The sequence below is a fragment of the Protopterus annectens genome, chromosome 3.part0 (assembly GCF_019279795.1).
Source record: "Protopterus annectens isolate FY-2018-M chromosome 3.part0, PAN1.0, whole genome shotgun sequence".
NCBI lineage: Eukaryota > Metazoa > Chordata > Ceratodontiformes > Protopteridae > Protopterus > Protopterus annectens.
Window position 1 is genome coordinate 1,904,824,902 of NC_056731.1, and position 14,766 is coordinate 1,904,839,667.

Here is a 14,766-nt window from a genome sequence, read left to right on the forward strand (position 1 = left end):
TTCCTGGATGCAATGCAAACACATGCCAGTAAGCACATTTATTTATCTTGCACCCCCTGAGGAGATGGCCAGCAGTATGCATCTTTTCTACCATGTAGCACACTACTCTGAGGTACTGGGTGCCATAGACTGCACTCATGTCCACATCAAAGTACTGCCTGGTGAGGAGGGTAGAGTCTACATCAACTGGAAGGGGTATCACTCCATCAACTGCTCAGGGCATTATCATAAATGTGGTGCTGGCAGCCCTGGCAGCTATCAGGCATCCCTTATCAGGCACACATCACAACTATACCAGATGTTTGCCAGGTGAGACATCCAATATGGCCATCTACTAGGGGATGCTGGCTACACACTGGAACCATGGATGATGACAACCATCAGAAATGCATACAAACCTACTGAAGAACACCATAATGAGGCACACACACAAACTCGGAACATCATAGAGCATGTGTTTGGGTTGCTCAAGTCACAATTCCGGTGCCTCGATATATCTGATGGAGCTCTTCAGTACTCACCAGCCACATGTGCAGAGATGTTCACAGTATGTGCCATGCTGCACAATATGATCCTGTGGAAACAGCTGTGGTAGGATCATCACAGGGAAGGGACACACAACCCCTCACCAGTGCCTAGATCCCCAAAGCCACACCCCCAGGAGGAACACCCTGAGGCTGCCCCTGTAGGCAGACGTAGGCATGCCCAGTATGCCCTGGCCTTGGCCAAGAGGCAACACATAGCACATGCTCTGACAACCTAGGGTCCTAGGGACTGAAGCCTTACTCTGACTCGCATACATAGTAAAAAGAATACCAGCCTAACCATATATTGGCTGTGTACTGCATACATCAGACAGAGTCAGCCATGAAACACAGGTTTCTCAACTGCTGTGTTCACAAGGTAAGTCACATTCCTATTCAACAAATGTAGGGGTACTAGACTATGGTAGCATATGTATGGACCTGCTGCATTTGTGCAAGGGAATAGAGTGGACTACTGGGCTACTTGCCGAGAACTAACAGCTACTTGGGACAACAGATACCCTGTCCAATAGTGCCCCATAATATGCATTAAGTCACATGTCTGGAAACTCCACTGCATTATGCAAGGGAAATGACAAATAGTGGGGTCATAGGACTGATGCACAACTGTCAATGCCAGAGTTCCCTACAACCGACACATCAGAGTTTCCATACAACTGCAGTAACAGTATGTTTTCAAGGGTATAGCAGCAGACCACACAATTCCAGGGCTGTCACAAAGAACCTAGCCACATGTTCTATTTTCCACAAAACGCTGGGGTCACAGTGTATGTCTGTATGCTGTTAATAGTGTGAGGAATTAAATCTCACTTTCTGGCAGCTGGTGTGGCTCACTGGGCTAAGGATATTTGCATGGTTGATGGTGATGATGGTTCGGAACTGGTCGCACCTACAACTTTTGCATGTGAGTTACTCGTATGGTAGGAGTCCCACAGACTGTCAAAACACTGCAATCTATTACTGCAAGAAAGCTGGACAAAGACAGAGAAAATGGGGGGACAGACAGCCAAACATACAGACATTATACATGCTCTGAGTAACCTAGAAGGTGGCTAGTATAACAGCAAGTTGCAAAAGGTCACATTAGCAGCAGGATGTAAAGGCCATCACTTAACTGTGTCAGTACTTACAACAATTCAGTGGACTGCATTTAGTAGTATATTACTGGATAAACATAACTGTATCAGGAACGAAGTAGACATATGGGGCAGAATGCTGGACATACTGTAAAAATATGTACAGTGAGAGGTGTGAAGACTGTCACCCTGTGTGGGGTGTTACATTATGTACCCCAGTCACATCATACCTCTCAACCACTTAGAGCAAGAAATCTGGACAAAGCCATGAACAATAGTGGGGCACAGGCCCAAATAAAAGGAGAAGGATTAACTATTGGCCAGACAAATGTGGAAAGTTCAGAGAATAACAGGTTGTGCATTAACATGAATGTCCTGATGTGCATGGAGTCAGTAACTCAAATGTCTGACATAATTTCCTAATGTACAATCTATAACGATTTGCCACTAATGTACCAGAAAATCACAATGCTATGTAAAACGTGCAAAAAATATGACACAAAACTCTGTACTTTCTATTATAATTTGTACAGTTGATAGGTATGTGTCATATATTACTTTAAGCAAACAACCGGGGAATGCCTTGGACAAAATATCAGGGAGGTGGCGGACTGTTGAGTCAGGTGCAGCAGCCAATTGGATGCAACACACAAAATCCCGGACTGGAGTACAGGTAGGTCTAGCCTGGAGTCACCTTGTAAGTACTGACAGTCATGCTCCTGCACTTAGCTAACTTGAGCCCATGTCTGATGACTCATCTGCCCAAAGAACTGCTATGTGGAAATATGTGCATACAGACAGCTATGTATACATACCTGTCTCGCTGTATCCCCCTCACATAGGATTACCCTAAATACATGTGTAGATTGATGCAGCCTCTCCACATATATGTACCTAAGCTACAGTTAGGTTGACAGCTATCTATATATATATATATATATATATATATATATATATATATATATATATATATATATATATATATATACATATATGGGTCCACTTTGTAATTTCAAGGCCCATAATATCGACTTTCACATTTTCGAGAAGAGAATGTCGAAAGCTGAGAATCATGAATGTCCCAAATCTCCTTGGGCAAGTTAATGCTTGCCTAGCATGTAGTCATATGCCCTTTCACCCCTCTGTAGTGCGATTCTGGAGTTCGTATATATGTATATATATATATACATATATACCCCTACATAGGGGGTTGTGAGGGGCATAGCCCCCCACCTAGGTGGATGTTTGTTTGGACTGTGTGTTTCCATTTGCTGTTGGACAAGAGTTTACTTGCCCAGGAAGATTTGTGATGGTTGTGATTCTCAGCTTTCAACATTCTTGTCTCAACAATGTGAAAGTCAATATTATAGGCCTCGAGATTACAAAGTGGACCCATATATATATATATATATATATATATATATATATATATATATATATATAGATAGATAGATAGATCTAGCATGTTTGCATGAATGAGCAAACATCCGAATCCATAACCACCAAACACACTTTATCGAAAAAGCACTTTCATTAAAGCTGTTTACTAAAAAAAAAAAAAACACTACATTAATGTTTTAGCAGGGGGGCTTCTCCCCCCTGCACCCCCACACCCCCGTACTTTAATATTCTCCCTCCGAGACTGCACTACAGTGGGAAAAAGGGAATTTTACCTTATCCGCACCATAGTATGGCCTCGGCAATAGGCATATTTACGCAAAAGTGCTTCTTCGGTGAAAAGCACTTTTGCCTAATTATGTCCGGCTGTTTGGGTTTCGGACGTTTGCTCATTCGAGCAAATGTCCTAGACCCATATATATATATATATATATATATATATATATATATATATATATATATATATGTATGTATATATATATATATATATATATATATATATATATATATATATATATATATATATACATACATACACACATTATATATATATATATATATATATATATATATATATATATATATATATATAATGTGTGTGTGTATGTGTGTGTGTGTGTGTGTATGTGTGTGTGTGGGGATGTACAAATGTCCCCACTTACATGCAGGATACTGAGGTTATCTGCTCCTACAGACACAGTTGTCTGATGGTTACAGACCAAGGCCGCATAACGATAGAATACACTCACCCGCAGAACCCTATGCCTGTGGAATGTCACCCTGTAGACAGACAATGGTGAGGAGGTGGTGTAATGTGCAAATTTTTGCAATGCAGGATTTGGACAGGACATATTTTCACTGGCCAATTGTCCGCCTACTAAACTGCAGCCAGACAGACATGGCTATACTGGTAACTGTGCACACATAGCAGGGGAATTAACAGGTATCCCACTGCTAGGACACTCGATACAATAACAGCATCGAGCAGGGTCACTCAGCAGGCCACACATGTTGAGTAATACAAGGCCACTTTGCATAGTCCACAAGTACTGTGGCTGCATCCACATGTATGGCAGGTATAACCTGTGGAACATGCAATAAGTACTGTGAGCTATAGTGTGCAATAGTAGGTAGGTAGGGGTTCTAATCTCACAACAGGCAAGTGTGTGTGTGTGTGTGTGTGTGTGTGTGTGTGTGTGTGTGTATGTGTGTGTGTAAACATATCCCCTTGCAACAGTGAGGACATGTCTGTATGGGCTATCTTTGTGCAATGGTTATACATTTTAAGGCACTGTGACTACTTGCTAGCCTCTCCATTGGCCTCCTTTACAAGGCCTGCTGATGTCATCCACCTTAACAGCACTGGCTGATAACGTAATACTAGATAGGCTCCATGGTACATGTAGTAAGAACTTTGTGCTATAGTGTATCTTGCTAGATAGGTAGGGGTGCTAATCTCCCAACAGGCAACTGTGTGTGTGTGTGTGTGTGTGTGTGTGTGTGTGTGTGTGTGTGTGTGTGTGTGTGTGTGTGTGTGTGTGTGTGTTTGTAAATCTATTCTCTTTCAGCAGTATGCATATGACCATATGGACTATTTATATGCAATGGTCATCCATTTTACTACCCCGTGACTAGCTGCTGGCCCTAAATAGCCCACATCTACCTAGGCATAACTACTATCTGCCACCACCTACATTTGTATGTATGGAACACCCTGGTGACACATATCAAGGGTAGCAGACCTTGTCACAAGGTATGCATGCTTGATTATGCTGAATGCCCCCATTGTCCCTGACATACTGTTCAACATATATGCACCTAGGTAACCATGCACGTATATAGCCATACCTTCCCAATGTCATATTTCTGCTGTGCTGCCCTGGCACCATGTACCGCTGTACTGCTGGCAAGTGTCCATAGTTTAGCCATTCAGACCCCTGGAACAGAAACATACACAGGTCTGTGAAACATCTGTCATTCTGTAACACTACCACCAGTCTAACAATGTGCAACAAAGATACACAGAGTCTGATGTGTAGTAATGACACATGGCAGCATACAGCACTCGTCGTGGCCCACAACACCTGCCATGGCATAACAATACCATGATACACAACTACATGTAAAGTAATATCTTCACCCTGTGCATCAGACACATATTTGCATGTCCCTGCATTGATGTCATGGATGGCAGGGATGTAGCACAGGTATCATCACATGCACAGGGTGTGGTGTGGGGGTACCAGAGGTCTAGGCTGCACCAGTTGACAGCATGTTTGTGAGTCAGGAAGGGGTGCTGGGGGAGGAAGTGTGATGTCAACCCGTAGGACAGATTCAGCCCCCAACAACCCCACCTGTGCCTCACTATGGCCACCACCATCATCAGAGTCCAATGAGACACTGACATCAGGTTGTGAGGGAGACAGACACCAACCCCCACGCTCACCTGTGAGGAAGAAGACAAAATTAGTGCATTACTACCTGCACTATTTTGTATGGTAATCCACACAGACACATACAGATGATGAGCCACAGCTGCATTACACATATTGCATCTTATTTCTGATCCCATGCACAACACACAAACACACAACAGCACAGAAAAGACAGACCACTTATAACATGCACTGCAGCTGCATCTGTTTAACATTGCCAGTACAATACATCTGTAAGATAAGCAATATGACAGCGTATCTGATATACCTACACCTAAAAAGCAGTGCACCTTTCTTGAGCATGATATACCAGTTGTAGTATCAGTGCCTCAGGTATGTACTATCTCCCCATTGTGTGTAAACAGGTGGAGTGATCGCCTCCTGTATAGCAGTCTGCATAGTCCTTCTTAACAATAAGTGCAAATGTGTTAATGTTCCTGCAGATACACAGCTGTGATTACGCATTCTATGCACTTCATTTAACTGCTTCGAAATGGAACATAGAACTATTCTACTCTGGCTAGGCATAACAGTTGCACCTAGGGCAACATGGTAGCCCTTAACATTCATAGGGTATATACAATCTGTCAAAGTACAGTATCACACTTACCAAGTACAGGACCTCGGACTCCAGCCACATCTGATGTACCTATGAAAATGTGAGACATATTGTCAGCAATACCACATGTTGCATTTTTACAAGGTAATATGTGCATATATCCATATGTACAGTAGCTAACGTGTTACTGCCTACATTGCTGACATTCTGAGTATGTGTGCACAACTGTGTGTTAAAAGCAACCCCCCTCCCCCAATGCAGACAGATCTGACACCTGTGTACTAGTATGCAGAGACTGCCACAATGACTAATACAGTATTACACTGATGATGACAGTAAGCTTACCTGGACGCTCCTCCGATGTGGACATTGTGGCACCCACCTCCAAGATGTATAGGGTGATGGATGGCTGGGAGCTGGTGACTGATCCCAGGTTTGCAAGGAATTCCTCTGTGGCCAAGAGTGGTTGTAATGTTGCAGTCCCTCCACTGATGGCAGCATGGTCCCTGGCCACAGTAGCTGCCCTTTGCCGTGCAGCATTGACCATATCTGTGGCCCAGTGTCAGACCTGCTCGTAGGTCCTGTCCTGTTGAGTGATTTGGTTCACTGCTGTGATGAGGTCAGCCAACAGTGTTGCATGTTGGTCAGAAGTTTGGTGACTCCTGGACAGTAGAATGTGGTGATCCATTCTGAGGCCATCCAGGATAACATTATTTTCTGTGGCTGTAAATGCTGGGTGCCTCCTGCAAGACATCATTCCTGAAAGGCAACAAGAGGGGAACACATCACAGGACCAGATACATGGACATCCACTATGTACAGGCGCTGCACAACTAAAATGGGCTGCACTATCCACTGCTCCCTCACACGTCATACCCCAAAGTCTATTAACACAATACATGTGTGGCTATCACCAAGATAGTAGCAATAACAGTTATGTCTCTGTGTGTCGTGACATACTCTGCTGTATGTTGCCACACCCATCACTGCAGTCTACTGTGGTGTGTCCCTATGGGCAAAGTCCCACTACTTTGTCATACAACCACTGTCAGACAAATAGCTGTGTGCTATTACAACTATATAGGAACAGTCTTGCAAACTCCAGTGTGCCACAATGACAGACAGCAATGTAAATGTACTGCAGTATATCTTCTCTGTAGGCAGCATGCTTCTCCACTACACAGATGTTTGCAGAATGTGAACATGTGCCTCATAGATGTGGTCCTTTTGGCACAAACATGTGGATGTCTGACAAACGGTTGGCCAATCATTGATGGTTGTTGTCAGAATATAGAGAAGCTGGCTGTCACACACCAGACCCCTCAGAAACCACTTATGCTACAGTAATCTCTGTTAGTCTATTCACAGTCTTAATTTGTATGGCCAATATGTACACTCTGTCACTGAGTTTGGGCCTGTATTCCCCCATTAATAATAGCTATGACCTGAATTCCTGCTGTAAGGGGTTGACAGATATGTTAGCCATAGATCTCAAGCAATGAGGTGCGAATGTCAACAAAGCAGTAATCTAGCCAGAGTACTTCAGGGACACCTTTACAATGTCTGAGCTACTTCTGTGTGACATTGAGAGACTGAGAGGAGGTGAATTATAGTACATCATGTGATATTACAGCTGTGTACACCATTACTTACTGTCAATATGTCTACTCATAAATCACTAGCTTTCCTACAGGAGCCGACCATTGTAGTAGGGAGTAACAGGAGCAGAGCTGTGATTTGATTCAAAGCAAAGACAGTTGACAGGCATGCCTGTAGCAGTTGGACAGCAGAGTATCACCACCAAGTCAATGCCATAGATGTACTACAGGCCTACTGTTGTAATCTCTTTTCCCATACCTCCATCATCCCATCTGTATTCCATTATATGGGCACATGTATTACATACCTGGTAGAGTGAAGTAATCCTTTGACCAGATCCTCTGCAAACAGCTTGCTAAGCCATAGTGTGTCTGAGTAAAGCAACATACAGACCTGTTCCACATAAGCAGTTGATTGCCATTTGTAGGTAATGCTCATTAACAGGTAATTGCCTGTGCACCATTCTGTGGCTCAGACTTGCTAATTGCATCCAAAACAGTTGGGTTGCACTTTCATTAGCAAATGACATGGCACCACAGTGCAATATTTAAGGCTTTCATGTAGAACCTTTCTTAATCTTTAGATGGACATTAGTGAGGTATGGAGACTACAGCATCACAGAGAGTAGGTACAAATAAGGTCCACCATTGAGATTTATGAGGTATGTCTCAGTTTTGCATGATGTTTGGCCATTGTCCCATGACATTGTGATTATCTGGCAGTTCAGTGGTAAACATTGTGGGATGAGGTCAGTAAGGAGAGACAGAGAGACATGTGAATGTCAGACATCATAACAGTCAGACTATGCATGCTGATGCAGCAGCTGCTATTCTATCAGTTCACTATCTTTCTAGTGGCAAACTGTGAAACATATGCCTGTCACTGGACCTTTGCCACCTCTGCACATTTTATGCATGGTTGTGTCTGGATCCCTTGTTTTAAGGGGTTGTGAGGTATGGTAGGTCTGTAGCAGCTACCTTAACACACAACTGTGTATGTTGCAGGCTGCAGCTGCTGCTGCAGCCTAGGACACATAAGGGGGAGTGTGAACTCTTTGGAGGACAGCAAGCTGTATGTTTAACTGAGGAAGCTCTGTCAGCTGTGTCATCACAGCAGAGTCAGTGTAAGGGTACACCTTTACAGTTTGATCAAGGTATGTGCATAGGGTACATCTGTCATGTAACAGTGCCAGTCATGTAGCAGTAGGCGGCATATAGTTTGGCTATACAAATATGTGCAGTGTGTCCCTACCTACAGGCCTTTGACTTGCAAACATGGATAGCAGTTAATGCAGTAGCACCAAACTGTGGCAGTTAAAATTGCACAACTCAGTCATTACTTGCTTTGTTCAGAAGAATGTAATTGATGTGCAACACACTGGATTTGAACCCAGAACTATGGGTGGCAAAATATACTACATGCAAGGCATTTAACAGACTGAGCTACAGAGTCAGCGCTGTAGCAGGTGTATTTGCAAGATATATGTGCATACATACAGTCTGTATCCATCATTATGTGGATGTCTTTCAAAGGCAGTTGTGCAGCAGGGTCCCAGTTGTACACATGTATTTTGCCATTGCTGCATTAGCAGGTATGTTTAAAGATGTTGCTGATAAAAGAGAACAATTACCTGCTATAATACATCTCAACCTCTTAGAGCAAGAAATCTGGACAAAGCCATAAATAAAAATGGGACAAAGGCCCATAAATAGGGACAAGCTATAAATATTGCTCTTACAAACTTAGAATGTTGATAGATTAACAGGTTTTGCATTAGCGTGTTTTTTTTTCTGAAGGGTATGAAGTGTGAAATTGAAATGTCTGTCATGATTTTCTAACCTTAATCTTTAACGACTTGCACTACTATGCCAGAAAAATACGATTTCATGAAAACTGGGCCAAAATTAGGGGGCAAAACTCTGGACATTCTGCAGCAATCTGTACAGTTGACAGGTATGCCTGCTATCCCAGGCCTCACATACATGCATTATTATTTATTTGGCTGTGTACTGGTGTAGTCTTTGAATCACAGTCCCAGGTATACTCACATTTTTCCTATTATATGTACTTGCATTGTATCAGTGGCAATCAGTATATTTTACTGGAAACAGTTGTCTTAATTCAGAGCTGAGTGGCCTAGTAGGCTAAAGTGCTATGCTGTAATTGACAGGGACCTGGGTATGAGCCATGGCAGGGGTGCCTATTTTGCAGATGTGAGAAACACATAAGATCATTAAGGCAGTTTTAAGCACATTTAAGTGGGTTTGAGTGGTGGACCACATTGCTGTATGCTGCTTACCTCTGCACAAATCTGCACTAAAAATGTAAAAAGAAAAGAAAAAGGGGTGATAGGACAGTGGTGAAGTGGGGGCAAGCAGGGGGAAAAACATACTGAAAGGCAGGTAGGGTTGTGCAGGAAGGGTGTAGGAAAGGACCATAGCTTTCCATTTCATGTACAGCAAGAACTTTGCAGTTTTTACAGACTTTGTACATTAATTTGGACCCTCAAACCCCAGAGAGAGAGGGATGAAAATAAAAATGTGTTGTCAAGCCAATTGGACCTAATTAGTTGTGTCCAGTGAACAATATTTTTTTTTTGTGGGACATGCCCATTTTTTTTTTGTTTGTTAAGAAGAGAATGGAATGCTGGGGAAGGGATGCAGATACATGTGGGGAGGTAATTTGGGTAGGAGAGGTTGCATTTGCTGACAGACAAGACAGGCAAGACAGCATACAGGGTCAGTGTGTGACACGTGAGAGGGTTAATACTTTGAAGGACAGCAAGCTGCATGTGTAACTGAGGAAGCTGTGTCAGCTGTGTCATGGAATCAGAGGTGCATGTGCCCCCAGACTGCAGCAGCATGACTGAGCTCCCCACCCATGGGCAGTCAACACTGCTCTTTCACTGCCCTGAAGGTGGCTGTGCTGGAGGGTGGGTGTGAGGGCCACCAGGCCCCACCAGGATGGTTAGTCTGCCCTCAGTCAGTCACCAGTGTTGTTCATAACTGCTATGCACAATCCTGCACACCATAACTAGTAGTTGATCCTGGGTGACTACCGCCTCTCCACCACCGCTTCCGGGGGGGAACGGGGAACCATCCCATGAGGCAGTTCTACCCGAAGGGGGTGCAGGGTCAGTGGAGGGGGCACCTCTAGCTTGGGTACCAGATGTGCTAAGATCTGGTGCCATGGTCGACAGAGGCAGGGTAGGTGGATCAGCAGGAACTGGCCTACCCTGATATGCTGTGGTGACAGAGGTATAGCAATGTGCATAGGTTGGTTATGAAGAAAACATTTTATTAGTTATAACAGCATGCCAGAACACTGGAAATAATCCAGTAAGATATCAATGCATATTATATGGAAAACACCAATAAATAACATAACAGTCAGTATATTAACATCATGTCAGTAACAGTTATGGCATAAGGCCAACAACATCGGTAATCCAAAAAGACATATTAATATGCAACTACTGTAATACACAACAATAATAAAACACATGCCCCAAAAGTAAAGTTTAGAGAACATATATTAATAGTAAACCATAACCAATTTATAACAATAATAAATTTAAATGAAAATAAGGGGTGGGGAGAGAGAAAGAAATACAGTCAATTAATACTGGTATAGGCTGTATAGTTTACAACAGTACTGCTATATACTCTACAAGTCTGTCCTTCCTTAATGTTTAACAGTACCCTGTAGCTGCTGTAGCAAGTACATGCCTCTCAAGCTTTCCACATGGGACAGTGGGGACAGTATGGGCTAAGCAGTAACACCTGCAGGTACACATCTACAGAGAACACTTACAAGTCAGGTGGACCTATTTAAACTACCAAGGTTTACTGTGGACTGATGTAGTGTGACTGTGCTATTGACATAATTATGTCGATGATACATCTGTGACAGAGGGGTTACGCACCACTAATTGCAGTCCATGACAACGTGACACTTGAGAGATATGCATGTGTCCAGTACAGAGAGTAAGCAACTATCATGCCGTCCTTGGCAGACATGGGGATAGAACTTCAGCAAACTTTCACAGACAGTCCAGGTATACAATCATACCAATATTACACATTTTATTTTATTTTATTTTATTACTATTGAACTTTTTGCCTTTATTTTATGAAGTCTTATCACATTCCTGGTCAATGCTCTTAACAGTCTGTTACATTTGAACACAGACACTAGTTACTCATAATAAGGGTTACTTCACCCATTTACCTGTATTTCCTGTGGAGAGAACATCTATCATCAATACAAAACTGATCCAGTAATATTTAATATTATATCACACTGAATTTGAGTCTTGGTCTGTGTGTGGCAAAATGTACTTGAGACAGAGGATTTAACAAACTGAGCTACTGAGCCACTGCTAACTACTAACTGACTGATATTTGCCTAGAGCTCACCTGGAAACAAACTATGACCTGGTAATAATACTACAGTTTTATACTAGACTGTAGAGACAGTTGAACACACATGCATGAGATTCATGCATGACAGAGATACTAGGTAAATTATACATTGCTACATAGAATGCAGATCTATACAATATACTGTTACTGGGTGGAAATATGTGTGAAGACTACAAACCACATCAGATTATTGGGTTGGCTAGCTCACCCATATACAGTTGCAGATAGTATATTTGCACTCTATAGCTATTACACTGTCATACTTGCTTGCAGCACCATACCTCGGAGCATGAATGCATATAGCTGAAATGCAATGAATAACACAAGACAATCCTAATATACACAATATACCTTGGGTGTTACTAGTATTGTTTCAGATGTTACTGCAGAACAGGCATCATAATGCATTTCTTGTACTACAGCTCTGAATCTACAGTTATTGCAAAACACTCTTTATTAGCTATACCATGAGGCTGGTAGTGGTATTCCTTTGTGTTTTTATTTCAGAGCAGTTGTCATAATCAATTTCATGCAAAACAGCCCTAATTCCACACATATGGCACAACATAGCTTTATTAGGGGTACCTTTATTCAGTTAATGGTACAGTTTTGAGTCTTTATTGCACAACAGTTGATATAATACAGGTGCTGCAATACAGCTGTAATTCCACAATTATTGCAGTAGAACTTTTATTTCATTTACATTATCAGGGTTAATGCTTTAGTCTTCCCTGTTTATTGCACTATAGTTGCAATTGTCATTTATTGCAGTACAGGCCTACGTCCACATTCATTGCAGCGCACACATTTTTACTGTATGTACCTAGTAGCAGTCAATGCTTTACTCTTTCTTGCGTATTTGACTACAGATTGCAAATTAATCTGTACTCACCACAGTCACAGCACAACTAGGCCAAGTGCCTTGCATATGCCTCTAGGTTGTCAGCTCTCTCCTCTGCAGCTGTAGGGAGAAAAGCACACTATTTATGCATACCTGTCTATCTAACATTCAGATTAGGCATTGGTAAAACAATCTAATAACAAAACGGCAACCTCCTCCAAAAACCAATACCATGAAGTGGGAAGTACACCAAAAGGAGAAGCGGTCCAACTATCCAAAAGCTTTTATTCACAAATAAGTAAAATAAGTAAAATAATAAATGAATAAATGAACGCTGTTAGAAAATCATGCGTTTTCGTCCTCCACGGACTTCATCAGATACAGCTTCATTGAAAACAGTTGTCATTTATATACATTGACGTCAGTACCCTAACCAATCGTAAAATCCATTCAATTAAACAAAACTTTCAAAAAAATTATGTTAAACATGTAATACATTTTGTTTTTATTTATTTATTTATTTATTTATTTTACATTTGTTGACCGGGCTAGTCTAACTGGAATTAGATCCATTTTCAGTAGAGGCCCGGGGAGAAAAGCTCCAGCACAGTTAATATTATGCAGTAAAAAATAATAAGTTCAGAGTAGTAAAATAGCTCTAAGCAGTTACAGCCATATACAGTTAAAAAAAAATATTAGTTCAGACTAGTAAAATAGCTCTAAGCAGTTACAGCCATATACAGGCACACTATATGACTGTAATAATTGTCACAAATTCAAAGAATTATAATGATAATTAAAAAAGGGTCTAAACAGATTACATAGATACAGATAAGGTACAGTTGTCATTTCAAGCATACTTAGCTCATGCTGAGGTGATATGGAATGCAATAGAAGTAAGAATAAATTAGTAGTTTTCAAGTGGAAACAGGATAACCAAGAGTATATACTGTTGATAAATTATATAAATGTATCATATGATACAGTGAGATGAAGATATATAGGAAGCAGCAAGAGTATGTAGGTAGGTGGAGTATAAACTTGTTATAAGCAGAGAAGACATTTAGTCAGGGTTGGTACAAGGACAAAGCCAGTGAGAATAGAGAAATTGTTTTATTTTTATTTTAAAGAGCCTAGTGGAGGTCAGAGATAAGAGTTCAGAGGGAAGTCTGTTCCAGTGTTTGCCTACGGAGTTAGAAAACAAGGAATCTCCAGCTGTGTTGTTGGATTTGTTGATAGTAATAAGTGGCTTAGTAGAGGAGCGAAGGTTCTTAAGATTGTTGTAGGGGGTAATGAGGGTAGTCAGTATAGGTGTATAGGTGGGGTAGTGCAAGCTCTTATGGATAATAGTGAGTTGTTGAGATAGTATCTGGTTATGAAACTCTAGCCATCCTAGTTGTTTTAGGTTGTTGCAGTGATGTGTTTTGAAAGGAGATCCTGTGGCAAATCTAGCAATGGAGTGATAGGCAGTAGCAAGTTTGTTTAGATTGTTTTTTGAGAGATTGGTGAATATAGGTGATGCATAGAGTAAGGTAGTGATTAAATGAGTTCTAGCTATAGCAATTTTGGTTGTAGGCATAAGGAAGGGTTTGATTCTGTAAAGGGATCCCAGTTTTTTATTTACTGTTTTTATAGTGATGTTAGTATGTGTGGCGAAGTTTAGATTATTATCTATGGTTATTCCAAGAAGTTTGGTAGTTGTGTCAGGAGATATGAGAGTCCCATTGTTGGATGTAAGAGTAAAGTGAAGAGGGGCAGACCTATGAGTAGGAGTAAAGAGTAGGAGTTTGTTTTTTTTAGGGTTAAGTAGAAGGCAACGGTTTAAAAACCATTGTTCCACTGTATTAAATGCATTTTGTGTAAGGGAATGTAGCTTAGTAGCAGTATTA